Here is an 18123-nt window from a genome sequence, read left to right on the forward strand (position 1 = left end):
TGTGACATCTGCTCTACAAGAACTCTCACTAAAAATGGTTGCTTTTAAGTAGAATTTACAAAACCTCAAGGAAAATTGTCAGAAACAAACAGATTCTCTCAAGGAACTTATACAGCAGCATCAATCCAGAATAACATACTTAGAAGCATCCCTGAATGATCTTGATGAAAGACTGAAGGGAGAAGAAAGCCAGAAAGATTTTCTAATCAAACAAAACATTTGGCTTCTCAGTAAAGTGGATGACCTGGAAAACAGGGAGAGAAGGTCCAATATAAGGATTGTTGGCATCCCTGAGAGAGCTGAAGGAGAAGATATAATTTATTTCCTGAATACCTGGATTCCAGAGATTTTAGATTTAAAGGAGGGTCTGTCCTTTGGTATTGAGAGGGCTCATAGAGCTTTAGGAAAGCCAGAGTCAACATCCTCCTCTACTCCTTCCAGATCAATACTCATAAAGTTTCTATCTTATTTGGACAAGGAGATGGTCCTAAAATTTGCCTGGAGGAAAAGTTAATTAAAATGTAATCAAAACCCAATCAGGATTGATAATGACTATTCTACCAGGGTTTTGGAACAGAGGAAAAAAGCTTGACCATTAATAAAACTGTTAAAGCAGAATAACATCAAAACTCAGCTTGTCTTTCCTGCCAGAATAAAAATTCTATATCAGAATGAAATGAGATCATTTAATGCCCTAGAGGAAGCCACGGCCTTTATTAAAAAACAATAAAATTTCCTTACCTGAAGATATAGAATGGGCATCTGCATCTCTGAGAGAATTACTGATAAATCTTCTTGAACTGATGTTAAAAAGAAAAAAACAAAACACTGAGTCAAAGATTACTGTTCCCACTAAATCTCTCAAGGCATCTACTGCAACTTTACTATAATTTGTTTTATACTTGCTAAATCTTCAAGTAAGGTATGTCATGACAATATTTTTCTTATTGCTTTCTTTCTCTTTTTGCTTTTTCATTTCTATAGTGTTTTTTGGTCATATACAAATTAAATAACTGTTTATGCTTTTAGTATATTAATATACTATTACTGGTTTACGGAGTAATATAATTGAACAGTAAGCTATCTTTGCTTTTATGATGTTAAGATAACATGCTTTATTAGCCCTTTGCCCTGCTAAATGTTCTTCTGAGTTATTACACAGGCATAGCCACTGCTTAGATTATTTATCAAAACTGTTCTGACTACATGGGATGGGCAGCCATGGTGGTGCAGCGGTTAGCATTGCCGCCTCACAACAAGAGGTTCTCCGGCTCGATTCTCAGCTGAGATGCCTTCTGTGCGGAGTCTGCATGCCCTCCCTGTGGTCTCGTGGGTTTCCTCCCATATCCCAAAGACATGCTGTAGGTGGATTGGACACTCTAAATTGGCCCTAGGTGTCAGTGTGTGCATGTGTGTGCCTTCTGTGAAAGGTTGGGCGCTGGGCTGGCAACTCAACACCTTAAAACTCCACTGACAATCATGAGTGGATAGGTGATCTGCTGTGGTGACCCCTAACCAGGAAAAAGCCAAAAGAAGAAGTTCTGGATACATGGGATAACAGAGCATATCTACGATTTAGTATATATTAACTAGTTTTTTTTTAATATTTATAACTTCTGATTGTTTCAGAATATATATTGGTACCTGTGTGAATAAAAAGCTGTTTGCCGACTTTTGACATAAATTGTGTCTCTCTGACAGTTATATACTTGTATGTTTTATGGCACAAGGTTTTTAAATGGTTACAAGTTATGTTTCCTGTAGAGTTTAATGTTAAAGTGCTGTTTTCTTTCTCATTGGCATTGAATGTTATTTTACTGTTTGGAAGCATCCAACAGTTAAACTTTGCATTTGTTACTGTAACTAAGCAGACTTTGTGACAGTTAAAGTGAGGTCAGGAAACTGTACTGTGCAGCGTGCTGGGCGGGAAAATGTCAGTTTGAAATCTAAGAAGTGAAGCTTTCTTACTTAGCTCATGACATCATGCATTTTATGCATGCAGATCAGATTACATTACATCTAATGTGTATATGCAAGCCTAATTGTGAATGTTAAGTCTCTGATTGGTTAACATAGCATAGTAGGATTCTTTTACAAGAATTATGAGCTACACTGTCTGCAAACATATTCATGGTTCCCTTTTATAATAGTGACTATATTTTGTGATCAAATATATACAGAAATGTTATTTTTTCTTGTAAACAGTTAATTATAGCCACTATTTCTAGTGAATATACTGGCGTTTTTTATAAATAGATCTTTATAAATAACTTTCCTATGCATTTAGCAAGTGTTTAGTGTAGGCTTATACATTTACAGGAAATGCTTATGACTAATGGTAATAACTGTAAGGATACTCAAGCACCATACTAAATCCTAGCAAATGTATGTATGAATAATTTTGATTGAACTATAATTACTTTGCATTTAATATGTTGATTTCCTTATTGTATCCTAGGTATTATTTATATTTTAGATGTCATGTTTTCAGTTATTTTAAAGTGATGTCTTTTAGTATATTAGCACTTTATGACAGGGAAAGAGCTCAATAATATCTATGACTTGTGATAACACAACAAACAAGTTATGAATTTTAATATTACCCTATTACTATGGTAGATATTTACAAATATCTCTGTCTTAATTTTGTCTTTGAGTCATTCACTTTTAAGACCTGTTATCCATAGTAAGTTTTATATAAATAATGGTTTTTACTAATTTTTGTCATTTTAAAAGATGTCAGTTAATTATTATTGATTTTAGTCAGTTATTTAAATATCTGCTATTCCAAATGTTTAGGAGTTAATTAAGGACAAATATGTCTTATGGAATATTTCTAAAAATCTATTTTAACATCTTTTGGGAATGACACACACTCACTATGTGCTAACACCCAGTTCTCATGAAGTTTTTATTTAGTTGGAGTTTGTCATGATAAGATTTATTCAGAAGGCAAGTAAATACAAATGCTAAATGATTCTTTGATTTGTTCTGCTATTTTGAAGTTTTTATTAGAACTAATACAGATGACATGCTTAGGTATTTTGGATAATCATTTAGATTGTAAGCCGCGGTGGTACAGCGGTAGCATTGTTTCCTCACAGCAAGAGGTTCTCCTGTTCAATTCTCGGATGAAGTGCCTTCTGTGTGGAGTCTGCATGTCCTCCCCACAGTTGAAGGGCCTCTGAAAGACATGCGTGAATGGGAGTGCCTTCGCTGATGGTTGGGCTTCTAGCTGGCAACGCGGTACCATAAAAATCTACTGCCAATCATTAGCAGACCGGAGTTCCGCTGTCGCGACCCCTAACTGGGAAACGCTGAAAAGACAGACATTTAGATTGTTAATAAAGCTAATGTTTCCTTGGTCTATTTAGCACTAAATTCAGATTATATATAGCCTAATATGTCTCTTGCTTCCTTAGTGAATAATTACTGTATAAATGTTTAATGCCTCCAATAATAGTGTATGTAACTCATCTTTAAAACCTAACTGGAATTAATATCTGATTACTTGTTTATCACTACTATTTTTTCTTAATTTATAATATATTGTCCATTTTTTACTTTGTTTTCATGGGCTCAAACCAACAAAGGTTGATGGCTGGGATAGGTAGTCTAGCAGATTTAGTTTTGTTTGCTAGACTAGGAATATATCTCATTCCACGTATAGGGTGTATTAAAGTTTATATCAGAGTGAAATATGCTAATTTTTTATTTAACTGTTTTTCTAGTTTTGAAATGCCTGACACAATTGTTTTACCTTTATTTTTCATGGTGAAAGTTATTTGGATTGAGATAAATAGAAATACAACAATTGATATTATATTGTCTATTCAGGAAGAGTATTATGTATACAGGATTTTATTAATACAAATTATTTTATTATTTGTTATCTTTAAAGAATTCTGATATGGATTTACCTTTGATATCCTTAAATACTAATGGTTTAAACAAACCATACAAGAGAGCCAACCTACTAAGGTGTCTTAAACTAAACAAGGCTCAAGTAGTTTTTCTCCAAGAGACACACTTTAAAATAAATTACAGGTTTATGTGGGATTCTCAGGAATACACAATACTTGCTCAATCTTCTTATAAAAATAAGACCAGAGGAGTAACAATTCTATGGAAAAAGACTTTCTTAAATCCCCAAATCATTTACAAACATGTAGATAATGATGGACTCATGGCCTTAGTTGTACTTAAGTTTGATAATAGAATTTGGACCCTGGTTAATTTATAATGGTTCCCTGGTATGGGGGTTGGACTAGCTAAGAAATACTTAGACTTTATTACAACTACTTCTAAAGGTAATATTATACTAGGAGGTGATTTCAATTGTATCACAGATATTACAGAAACTACCAATAGGAAATCTCCTAGGCTATTGTCCTCAGCCAAACATTTAAAAAAATGGGCAGAAATGTTTAAATTAAAAGATACCTTTAATGCTTTGGGACCAAAATATGTACTATTATCACACCAGGACTATAGACATGGTACCCAATCTAGAATAGATACAATTTATATCTCACAAGATCTTTATTCTACAATCTTGATTTTTTCAATACAACCTTGTCCCTTTTCAGATCATAATTCTCTGTTGTTAACAATACACTTGGAATTCAATCAATTAGTTATTACTTCAAGGATTCCTTCATATATCACAAAAATTAAAGACTTTAAATCTTGGATAACTTCTGAACTTGAGCTTTTCTTAGAGATTAATTATAAACCTGAAGCAAACACAATTATGGTTTGGGATTCTCTTAAAGCCTATCTATATGGTAAAACAATTAGCTGGTACAAAAATAAAATTAAAGAATGGGACTCAGAGTTACAGCAACTCCAAAATCAAATGTATATCTTAAATCTAATAAAAACGTAATTGCTACATATAAGTGGTAACTAGAAGAAGCAAATAAGAAATACAATGAAATATCATCCCATAAAACTAATTTAGCTATGGAAAAACTGAAATTAAATTCTTATGTTACCTCTCCTAAGTATCTTCATAACCTATCTATGAAAATTAAGATACAATCAAAAATAAATAACATTGATAGTTACTTTCATGAAGGGAAAAAGAAAAAAAAAGTCTAGGACATAGGGGACATTCTGGTGGCTTTTAATTATCATTATTCAGAGCATCATAAAGATAAAATAAGTACAAATGAATGACAGAAGTTAGAGAATATAGTATCTGAGGAACTTACAGAAATTATAGATGGAATTAAAGGAAATAAGTCTAATAAAGCACCTGGAATAGATGGCTTAATTATCGAAATTTATAGATTGTTCCCTTCTTCTATAATCTCTCTCCTACATAAAACCTTTCTTGAAGTTCAAACCTTGGCAAATATTCCTCCTTCTTAGAGATATTCTCTAATTTCCCCTATATTAAAAGAGAATAAGGACCCTAATCACTGCAACTCATATAGACCAGTTTCTTTGCTGAATAATGATTATAAGTTATTTATGTCAATTATGGTCAAGAGATTGAAAATACCCATATCTAAAATAATTAATGAAGACCGAACAGGTTTCATACATAACAGGCATACATAGGATAATATTAAAAGAGTATTAACTCTGATAGATTACCTCAATAGAAGAAACCATGAAGCATTGATAATAGGTCTAGATATTCAAAAGTCCTTCGACTCCTTAAATCGGGGTTATTTATTTAAAGTCTTACAGTTATTTGACCCCCCTTTTTTGATAACAATGATAAAGAAAATCTATGAAAATAATCTAGCATATGTCAAATTAGGTCCCTTTACTTCCAAAGCAATCTAAATCACTTGAGGTACTAGACAAGGATGTCCCATGTCCCCTATCCTATTTGCTCTGGCCACAGAAATACTTGGCATTTTAATATATAATAACCCAAGGTTAAGAGGTATAAATATATATGACCAATATATTTCTAAAATAATGATGTTTGCTGCTGATGTCTTACTTAACTCACCCAACTCTAAGGAAGTTTTAGGTGAAGTGGATATAGTAATAACAACTTTCCAAAAAATCTCAGGACTCTCCTTCAACAAATCTAAATCAAAATATTTATTATTAAATAAAAAAAACATACATGTTCCAGTTAATCATATTATTGGAAACCAAGTTTCAACTCTAGACTATTTAGGAATAGTCCTAGGCAAGAATATAGAGGAAACCTTACAGCTTAACTATGCTAAAGCCATAGACTTAATCAAGACATTGATAAGCAAATGGAATAATTTGCTTATAACATTTTATGATAGGTTACAACTGATAAAAATGGTTTTGTTACCTAAAATTTTATGTATAGCACAAGCTTTTATACTTCCACCAGGAAAGAAAATCCTTAAAGAAATCACTTCAACTCTGATGAAATTCCTATGGTACCCCAAAAGAAATATAGTGGCATATTCTCATCATATCAGAAAATGGCAACAAGAGGGGCTAAAATTCCCAGAGATTGAAACTTATATAAAGGCATCTATAATTAAAATAGTGATGAATTGGATAAATCCTAGATACTCTTCCAATTGGAAACAGTTACACTCCATTATATTATTGAATGAAAATGATTTATCAAAGAATGCTTTGGTAACTGACAAAGATAACAAGATATGGCACTATTTAAGTTTAAAATCACAATATAGTACAACAAAATTAACTAAACTAACACTAATAAACAATATTTTTGATGTGTTTAGAAAATTAATTAACACAAATTTAGATATAAAACTGTGGCATAGATTTTTAATACCATTTACTATTACAAGGGATTTCCCTGATAAAACACATAGAGAGATTTTTGGTTTATGGGAAAATAATAACCTATTTTGTTGGTTGCAATGTATTGAAAACCAACAAGCTTTGAACACACAAAGTATATTGCCAACCTATGGCCTATCCCCCAATTGACTGGTTGGTTCTTCAGAGTGTCACAGCATACACTAAGGATCTGTGTAGATTAATACATAACTCATCCTTCAAAACCATACCAAAAATTATAAACTGGATTTTTGGAATTCTATATGATAATATCAATGTTAAGAATGAATTATCATATCTATATAACACTTTAATTGTCTATAAGACAGCTCCTAAAAATTCTTACTGGCAATACCTAACTAAAGGGTTTCAAGTATCATTATTAATGGAAGCTAAAACAAAAATTTTATTTTCAGTTAAACTAACTTCTTACTCACAATTCTGGAGGATTTTTCATTGGAAATTTCTACACAGATCCTTTTTGACACCTAAGAAACTCTGAAAAATGAACCCTTCAAACAGCAAGTTATGTTGGAAATGTCATCTGTCCACTAATGTTGACTGGTCTCATATTTTTTATGACTGTACTAATATTAAACCATATTGGAATAAGATTAACAAATGTCTTCAAGCTATCTATACTGATATATTTGTTTTGACAAAGTCTTTAATTTTATTGAATGTTGTTAATAGTTATAATATGAAGAAATGCATACTAATGGAGAAAAGAACTAAAGAGTTAAGAACTTTTCCTAAGCCATTGGTTAACAGTCCATGGAGGAAAGTTTTGATTTTCATAGACACCCTACAGATGGAACCAAACTCTTCCTAACTATCATAGTTTATATATTAACTTATTATTTAACTACAAATGTTTTTATCTGAATCCTTTTTGTCAGGCTGAATGTAAATACTGTAAGTAGTTATTGAATTTTATGATTTTATTAAATTATTGTATTTCATCAAAATAAAAACCATTTGAATAAAAAAAAAACAAACAAATAAGCAAGCCCCCCTGCACCCCCACCCCACCCCACTTATATATACTAACTCTGTGATCGCACAAACAGAAAACAAAAGCAAACTCACACACACACATTCTACAGTCCTTCACACACACACACACACACACACACACACACACACACACACACACACACACACACACACACACACACACACACACACATGCACACACATATCAGCACACTCACATACACTCAAACTCCCACCCAAAACCCTTACAAAACACTCACTTATCTGACATTACACCTAAATCCACAAACAGCACCACACACCATCCACATACAACCCCAGACATTACGTAGCGTAAAGCCATAACAGCAAATTTGAGATATTCGAATTCACAATTATGTACATTTGCTATTTCAAAACTTCGACTTTATAGTCTCGAGATATTGAAATTTGACATTTCAGTATTTCGAGATTATAAAGTGTATGTATATATATATATATATATATATATATATATATATATATATATATATATAAAGGTTATTTGCATTTGCACCTATCATTGCTTTATTCAGGTATGGGCAGCATACTGTAATCAGTTATTTGCATTTCTACTGTTTTCTGTTTTCTTGGTATATTCAGAGGTGAGGCTGCCACCAGCACCATGGAGCTCTAACTGTCTGATATCGGAGGATCAATGGCCTCTAACAAGAATGGTAGGGTTGAACAGACACAGTCTGGAGTTGCAAAGGGTATGTCTGACACAGCAGGTGTGACTCCCACATCCCTATCTCACCATCTGTACAAAATCATTATGTCTACTCATACACATGACACAGAGCCATCTGAGAGTGGATGGGATGATAAGGACATGGTTGTTCAAGGTAGTGTGGTAACCCCAGTTGCATAGCTGGAGGAATGCTCTCCTATCCTTTTTGATGGTAAAATACCACACAGGGGTGTTGCAAGAAGTGCTCAGAGGAGGCATGCTTACCATTCTCCAGCTGATGTTGGCATGTCGGTATCTGTCAACCAACAAATGTGCAGAGACATCATGGAGATACAGGCTAGTTCCTGCAGAGCTTCAGAAGATATAGTCAGAGTACTACATGTTGTGCATTCTGACATATGATAATTCATGAACTGTGTTTACTGCTCCTTGGATCTGTTGAATGACACATGAGACCATGCAGTGTCTGTTATGGAATGTTTGGTGGGCGAGGGTTAGCATCCACAAGGTCAAATAACCAGAAAATTATGATATATTAGCCACTGTGGCCATGGTCATGCAAGATCCCTCTCCTGTGCTAGTGCTACTTCCGCTGTTTCATTAATGGTAGAGATGTCCATGCCCAGATGTGGTCAGCTACATGGTCATGGTCATGGATGTAGAGCTCATCCAGCACACATTGTTCATGTTCAGGTAACACCCTGACTTCTACCCAGGGTCATGGAACCAGCAGTGGAACTCCTGGCAGAGGTAGTCTGTGTGGTTCGTGGCATTAACAATGATCTGGATCCAATACCAGACACAACTCATACCTATCCAGAATACTAGGGTGTAGTGCAAGCAAGCAGAAATGTTGTGGCTATCTTACTGAAGATCCACAAACAGTACACATCACAAAGACCATGATACCGCATACATACACAACATTCTGCAAAATTAACTTCTTTACATCTAGAGATTCTGCCCTGGCAGTTCACACTTGCTCTGATCCTTATCTCTCAGACACACACACACACACACACACACATACACATGCACGTGCACACACACACACACACACACACACACACACACACACACACACACACACACACACACACACACACACACACACACACACACACACACACACACACACACACACACACACACACACACACTTTATTTGCGTCAGGTTTGCCTCCTGTAAACCCCCAAACCCCCCCACACACACACACATACACATGCATACACACACTGTGCAAGTGATGATGATTGTGCTCTGCCCTGTAAAACATTCTGTGACTTAGGGTTGCCTATGTCTGATGTACTGATTGACCAGCTAATGACTGCTTAGTCAGATGCAATTTTTCATCAGAATATGTAATGATTTTTTGAGTTTGTTTTGTCTGCTTAAGTTCAATAGTGTTATCAGCTGCAGTGGTCATACTTATAGTAATAGTACTAGTAGTAGTAGTAGCAGTGGTAGAAGTAGTAGTAGCATTAGTAATAGTAGTGGTAGTAGCAGTGGTAGCAGCAGGAGTAGTAGTGGGATTATTAGTAGTAATAGCAGTAGTAGTAGTAATAGTAGTAATAGCAGCAGCAATAGTAGCAGTAGTACTGGTACAGGTAGTAGTAGCAGAAGTAGTAGTAGTAGAGGTAGTTGCAGTAGTAGTATCAGTATCAGCTGTAGTTGCAGCAGTAGATTTAGCAGTAGTACTAGTAGCAGTAGTGGTAGTAGTAGTAGCAGCAGCAGCAACAGTAGTGATGGTAGCAGTAGTAGTATTGGAAGTAGTAGTAGTGACAGTAGTGGTAGTAGAATATCAGCAGTAACAGTAATAGTAGTAGTAGCAGTAGTAGTGGTAGTAGTAATAGTGGGTCTATATTAGTTCACCGAAATGACATTCCAGCGAACACCTATTTGTCATTCCGTAACCAGTGAAAATCATATCAGTGATTCACTGAATTTATTAAGGATAGCAAAATAGTTGCTCAAAGCACAATGAACCAACGTGTAGTTAAATCAAACCCACCCAAATGGGGAGCTTCGCCCCCACACCTCATTAACTATATATACCAACTCCGAGATCACACTACAGTGGAGAAAAGGTCAAAGTTCTGTAGTTGCCCATTGTGCTTCGGGCAGCTATTTCATTGCCCTTAGTGAATTTAGTGAATCACTGAAGCAATTTTCACTGATTATGGGTCAATGAATAGGTGTTTGCCGGAATGTCATTTTGGTGACCTAATATAGACTCGTAATAGCAGTAGTAGTAGTAGTAGTAGTAGTAGTAGTAGTAGTAGTAGTAGTAGCAGAAACAACAGTAATAGTAGTAGCAGTAGTAATAGTAGTGGTAGTACTAGCAGTAGTAGCAGTAGCAGAAACAACAGTAATAGTAGTAGCAGTAGTAATAGTAGTGGTAGTACTAGCAGTAGTAGCAGTAGCAGAAACAACAGTAATAGTAGTAGCAGTAGTAATAGTAGTGGTAGTAGTAGCAGTAATAGCAGAAGCAGAAACAACAGTAGTAGTAGCAGTAGTAGTATTAGTCAAGGGTTGCTACTGCCATTATCAATATGTTTGTGATGCTGGGAATTCTAGTCCCTGTCCTGGGAAACTTGCTACAACTGTTTTCTGACTTTGATGTTATTTAAGATGGCATAGGCAGTCAGTATTTTGGCAGAGGTGACAGGGTCATATTGCAGGACACCTCCAGATGTTTCACTAGAAGCAGTTGTAGCACTATTAGTAATAGCAGTGGTAGTAGTATCAACATCAGTATCAGTGGTTGTAGTTGTTGTAGTAGTAGCAGTAATAGTATCAGTATCAATGTAGTAGTATTAGCATTGGTAATAGTAGTAGCAGTAATAGCAGTAGTAGTAGTAGTACAGCATTATTACTTTGTATTATTGCTTGCTCAGCCCCTTGTGCAGATGATACTGAACTTGCCCTTATCCATGCTGGGATTTCTGCCTTAGACAGCTTATGTCAGATGCACAACAGTAGCAGGTATGCAGGTTTTTGGGGAAGACCCTTTTTCTTTCTACTGTAAGATTGCATTTCCACATTTATGTCTCATAAGTTGTTCTTTCATTTGTAGTTATAAGGTTCCATAACTATGCTTGATCACCTACTTGTGCAGATGATGTGGGCTTGTTTGACAATGGGATGCTTAGACTTGAAACGCAGGTTGGAAGAATTACACATATGCAGGAAAACTAAATTTGTTCCATTTAGAAGCTTCATAGTTGGCATGGTCTGTTTGTGCTGCATATATTAGTCATATAGCTTACTAATGACATTCCTGCATAGTTGATCAATGCTTTGATTTCCTTGAAGTACACTGCATAATCATACACGGGTTCATCACTCAACTTTCTTGCTGTTTCTGACAATGCCATAGACCGAGGATACCTTTGCATGATGCTCACAATAGCCAGTCAGTCCATGGACAAATAAGGGCTAGTAAGTTTGCATGCATTACTGCTAGAATATGCTTTTCATTTTTGATTTGGCGGTTGTGTGTATAAGTGTGTGTGTCTGTGATATTCTTTGCCTTTCAGCCAGGGCCATGGCATATTGTGCATGCACACCTCCACCTATCATGATCTTCCTCAACTGCAGGTTCCACGTCTTATTTATTTATTATTTATTGAGAAATGCTCCAGATGATGTGTTTGGAATGTAGGAGGAAATCGGAGCACCCAGAAGAAACTCACATGAACACAAGGACATGTAGACTCCACACAGAAGGCACTGCAGCCAAGAATCAAACTGGAGAAACTCTTGCTGTGAGGTGACAATGCTAGCCACTGCACCACTGTGTCAACAAGTCTGATACCTTATCTGTGTCTGCTGTCCCTGATTGTGGTGCTGGGAATTGTAGTCCCAAACCTGGGAAACCTGCTACAACTGTTTTCTGACTTTGATGTTATTTAAGATGGTACAGTATTTTGGCAGAGGTGACAGGGTCATATTGCAGGGCACCTCCAGATGTATCTAGATTTACGAAATGTGACTTGTGCAGTCCAAATACACATTCTGTGATATACTGAGTTTATGAATGTGCATTTTTATAACCGTGTTCATTGAGGTTGTGGGAGTTTCTCATGGGAGTCTTGATCTAAGGCTCGGGTGCGTATGCTGCATCCCCCACTGGTTGCCATTGTGAAAGGGCACCTCTTGAAAACCTTAGGTACAGGTCAGATGTGTGCCATATGTGGGAGATGTGCATTACAGACCTCCTGACCATTGCATTGATAGTCGTTTTTTGTTTATGTGTTTCCTTCACAGTTTACCAGGTGGAAGTTTACTTTCAATGTGGGTGCAGTCTATGGATTCTAGTACCTCAAGAAAATATGCTCTGACATACAAATTTTGCATAGCAGTAGATCTCTTCTCTGGCAAAGGTGGAAACCAAATATGCCCCGTCACTTCTTGCAGCCTTGCATTCAAGCACTGGTAGAGTATTTTTGAGGTGGATGTCTGTGGAATTCCCAATGTGTCCCCTGTGGGTTGCTGAAATATCCCTGTAGCTGGTATACATAATGCAATGGGAGGGGTTCTCCATGATTCCCATGGGGCCTCAGGTGAGGACAGCAGGTGTTGTGTCCTTGTCTACCCTGTATAGATATTATTTCTATTTCATGCAATCCATGGTAGGACAAATAACATCCAAACACCCTACATGTTCTAGGCCAAGGTCTAGCAGCAGCAGTACCTTGTACAAGAGTGTGTTACACATGCATATTTATAATGGCAGTGGCAACCCTTAACATTTTTCAGTTTTCCCATGAATGTATCCTAGCATGGGCTGAAATTCAGAGCTAAAGCAACTATGGTATGTTTGTACTCATTTTATATATTTCTGAATTTCTGCCATAATTTTTTTTAATTAGCATGCACTTCAATCATATATATCTGTATATAGGTAGATCTGTATATAGGTAGATAGATAGTGAGATTTGCTCATTAGGATATTTGTCTGCTAACCTTTGTCTTGCAGCCTGCCGCAATGTGTATGGCCTTTTCCAGACTCGCGCAAGTGAAATAAGCACGATGTATATATGTTTGTAAATCCTGGCCAAAATATTCTCACTGAGATTTTTGTTTTCCAGCAAAGGGCCACATTATAAACAGTGGTTGCATCTAACATATTTATTAAGAATTATGACAACATGAAACTTTACGTCAATACAGTTTTTTTTTCATGAAAGTTTTACGATTCAAGCAAAAAATTATATTAAAACTCCTTGGGTAATGTGACGGTATTCTGAGAGGTAAATGTTCATTTGGTAAAGGAATTGTAACTATTAGCAATATTTTTATACTGCATTAATTTTATAAAAGTGCGACCTGCAGGTGAACAAATGGTGCTGTCTTATACAAAATATAATTGCACACAAGTTTGCCCCTGATACATGTCATACAACATGATAGCTTTTTTAATTCAATATCTCCGTGATATATTGTGAGTATATCATATGCATAATTTACATAGATTCTGCGGTATCTCAAAACATATGTATGCTACCCTTTCTTATCATATGTCATCAGAAATCTCTCGGTCAGGTGATCAATTTTTCCAGTGATACCTTATATCTTGCACACTTGCAGACATAAAACCTGTTTGACTATAATACAAGTAATTTTTTTATAATTAAAATACAATTGTCTTTCATAAATCTACATTATAAAATCAGTCTCTACAGATAGATTTTGATACTAACACCAATGTGTAGGTTTTTATCTACCAAAGTGTTTTCATAGTCTACATTTTTGCAAATCTTATGAAGTGTGTTTTCAGAAGAGATTTTTTGAGAAAAGTTCTCAGGAAGAAGGTGATTTCATGTCTTATAAGACCTTAGAAAGCAAAGGGATTAATTATCCCCCTACTGCTCAGGACTGACTGAGTTAAGAACTAAGGATGAAAAAAAAATACCCCTTGTCTGGAACAGATCCCCCATTCATGTGAAACAGAGCTCCTCCCTAATCCTACTCAAACCCAGTTTGGACCAATTAAAAGGAAATTACAAATTCACCCTTGGCTTGTCGTCTGTTGTCCTTATAGACAGGGACAGTCTGTAGATGCCCTAGGTCACAGGCATATACTAAAGTCAATATAGTCCATGGACATTGATAACTGGAAAATTTGGGGCATGTAAGTCAAGGCTGAAAAAAGTTCTAGAATCATTAGCCTAGTAACCTCATGTTCCTATGATCCTAAAACATTGATTAACAGAAGCACATATAGTATACATTGTGGAAGTAAGGCACATGCTATGGCCCTTAACAGGAAGTAAGGGTAGGCTAACATTGTTATTATGATGCTACTGAGCTTCAGTTACTGGAATGGCAGTAGAATAAAGACAGACAACAAAGAATAAAAGTGTTCCACTGCTTCATATCATAACATGATCACAGAGAATGATTAAAATGGGCTGACGTGTTTCTAAAGCAATAATGAAGGTTGAAGTAATTGATCATTGCCCTAAAAGCAGTTATCAGAGGAAAGATGCTTTTTTGAGATGTTTCCTGAATGAGGTCAGTTGTTTGATATTATTTAAGGAGTCAGGAATGCAGTTCCCAGAGGCAGGAACAATTTGTTGTTTCACAGATAGACAGAGTGTAAGAGATTCTATGTAACTAAGGCCCATTAGTTTTCCAAAGGGAGTATGCAGGATGTTTGATGTTGAGGTTGCTAAAGTGGAAGCTATACCTATTGTGAAGATTTTGAAAACTGAATATGTTCAGGAGAAAGAGGAGGCCCAAGTTGAGATGGGGAACCTTTTGTTTTGCTCAATGGCACTGGTGCTCTCTGAAACTGGCTAAGTTAACAAATATCACTATTTTAATTTTGGCAGATTTTTAATTTTGGCAGATTGAATCACTGTAGTATTTTGAGAGGAACAGAGAGCAATGATTGAGATGGCATACTCAAATCTTGGCATGACAATATTTATGTCAATTGCACATCTGGTGTTAAGGGTAGGGAGGTTGGAGAGTGTATGCAAAGCTTTTAGTTGTGCAAGGACTGTTTTTTTGTCTGGGATTTTGTATGAGTATTGAAAGACATGTTTGGATTAAATATTAGTCTTTTATATTTGTGTTAACTGTTATAGGGTAGGGGTGCCAAGAGGACTGGTGATAGTGAGATGTTGTGCTTTGTGTAATTTTAAAGTAACACCAAAAGAGCATGTCTTTAGTCAGATGGGTGTTAATTGACAGTTTGTTTCTAGGAAGCCAGTTTCAATCTGCTTTAATATAATTTTGCTGCTCATTTGTCAGACTGTTTAAGTTTTTATGGGTTTTTGCAAAGACAATGTCATCTTCACATAGAATGAAATTGGTCTGTATGAGATACAAGTAATATGAAAAGGAGAACAGAAAAGGGACAACAGAAGAGGGCCATGGACAAAGGAAGAAAAGCAGAGGGCCAAGGCAAAGCATTGACGGATACCTATATCTGTCTTGTCTGTAGCCGAAGAGTTGTTGTTGGGGCCAAGAACTCTAAAAGTAAAACTGGAAAGATAGTTGAAACTAAAGCAAAACATCATTAGAGAAAGCAATTTTAGAAAGTTTGGTAAGTAGTAGGGGATAGTCTGCAGCCTAAAATGCCCTTTTGAGATCAAGAAATATGGCACCAGTTAGTTTGTCTTGCATCATGTTGGAATAGATATCATTGGCGTATGTATAGCTGTCTATAAGTGCACTGTAATTTGAGTGGAAGTGTGTCGTTTATTAGTGAAAGCATATTTTAGCAGCTGCTGATAAACAATCTTCTCAACATTTTCAGAGGGCAGAGACTAGCAATATGGTGATATTTATTAACTATAATGGGGGAAAGCATCATGGCAAGTGGAATAAGTAAGGCATGTTTGAAACCATGAGGAAGAAAGTAAGTGATGGATTTAATGGGTGAGTGACAGTTTTGCTGAGTATAAAGCTGCCCAGCCTAAAGATTGCATGACAAATGTACAGGAAAACATGTTTGCAAGTAAAGTTAATATTTTCATAATGTTTTTGTACGTATCATTTTTTAATACTTTTTAAAGTAAAAGAAGAACCATGAATTGAGGCAGACATGCTGTATTGTTGGGAGTATTGTTAAAATGCAGGGTGAGAGTGAGTGTGGGGTGGTTGATAAGTTATTTAGAGTTTTCTTAGTCAAGGATATAGAAGGACTTTAGCTGGAAGCATTTTGAGGAATATGTTAGTGGAATCAAGATGTTGCATTGATTTCCAAAATAGGCAGTTTGACATTTTCTTCAAAAATCATCTTTGGACTGATTAGTCCTAAATCTGGTGTTTCACTTTAGGTGTTGAAAGGTATTATATTTGACAGTGTTAGATGGATCTTTTTCCAGTCAATCAAGGACTCATCATTTTGCTTAATAAGTTGTCTAAAGTCCCTGGTGAGTGAAGGTGTATGTTTGCCTCTTCTTTGAATTTTTTTAATGGGTAGAGTTTATCCTGCATTGGTGAGAAAAAATTAAAGACTGTAGACAGGCTTGATGCAGTCAGACGTTCGAAGTTCATAGAACAGCATGTTGGATGGAAAATCTGAAATGGGTATAGTGACAAAGAGTGAAGGGATTAGAAGTTTATTATATTTTCAAGACCAAGATGAGAGTACAGGACATTAGTATGTTAATAAGAAAAGCATCTAGACATTTAATCATCCCATTGTGTGCATTTGACTTAGTGCCTTTGCCTGGGTTTATATCATATAATCGAAATCCCAAAATATCAAACACCAGAAGCTCGAACATGGAATTTCAAAATGTGATATAATCGAAAGCTCAGAACAGCAAGTCTTTTCCCAGGGAAAAAATTTGCTGTTCCGAGAAATACACACACAACACAAACACACCAAAAAAAGTAATCCACACATATACACTTAAAATCCTACTTCTAACCCTACACCAAACCATAAATACACTACTGTCTATCCACTTACCTGAACCCAAACCCTAACCCTAAGGTCCATAACTATCGCACACTCACCTTTCCTGCTCCCTAACTCTAAGGTCCCTAACTGTCGCACACTCACCTTACCCGATCCCTAACCTTAAGGTCCCTAACTATCTCACACTCACCTTACCTGCTCCCTAACCCTAAGGCCCCTAACTATCACACACTCACCTTACCTGCTCCCTAACCCTAAGGTCCCTAACTATCTGATTCCCACACTCACCTTAACCTGGTCTGTTCGCACACTTAACTTAACCCAGTCCATAACCTTAGTACCACAGTGGAGAAAATAGCGAAGCGGCAGAAACAGCCCACCGAATTCTTTCCCTAGGAAAGAAGTCAATGTTCTGCAGCTTTGCTATTTTTAGCGTTCACTGTTTTGGGTTCGATATTATAACATTCAAAGTTTTACTACTTCGATGTTATGATATAGACCCCCTTTGCATATCATCTGTGTAAGATTAAAAGAAGAGATGGTTCAACTAAGGCAACATTAGTGAACACAACCGAATCACCTAAATCCATATTTTTACAACACTGAGTGGCTAGCCCTGCCATGCATGCAGTCTGTGAGCTGTGTTCTCCTATCTTAAGGGTGCTACTGCACCACAGAAGATGCTCAAAGCTGTTGATTGTCCCCTATAGGGCAGCATCTAGAGTCTGTGCTGCTGCCCACAGCTTCATTCTTGAGTGAGTTTTGAGATGG

The sequence above is a fragment of the Protopterus annectens genome, chromosome 2.part1 (assembly GCF_019279795.1).
Source record: "Protopterus annectens isolate FY-2018-M chromosome 2.part1, PAN1.0, whole genome shotgun sequence".
Taxonomy (NCBI): Eukaryota; Metazoa; Chordata; order Ceratodontiformes; family Protopteridae; genus Protopterus; species Protopterus annectens.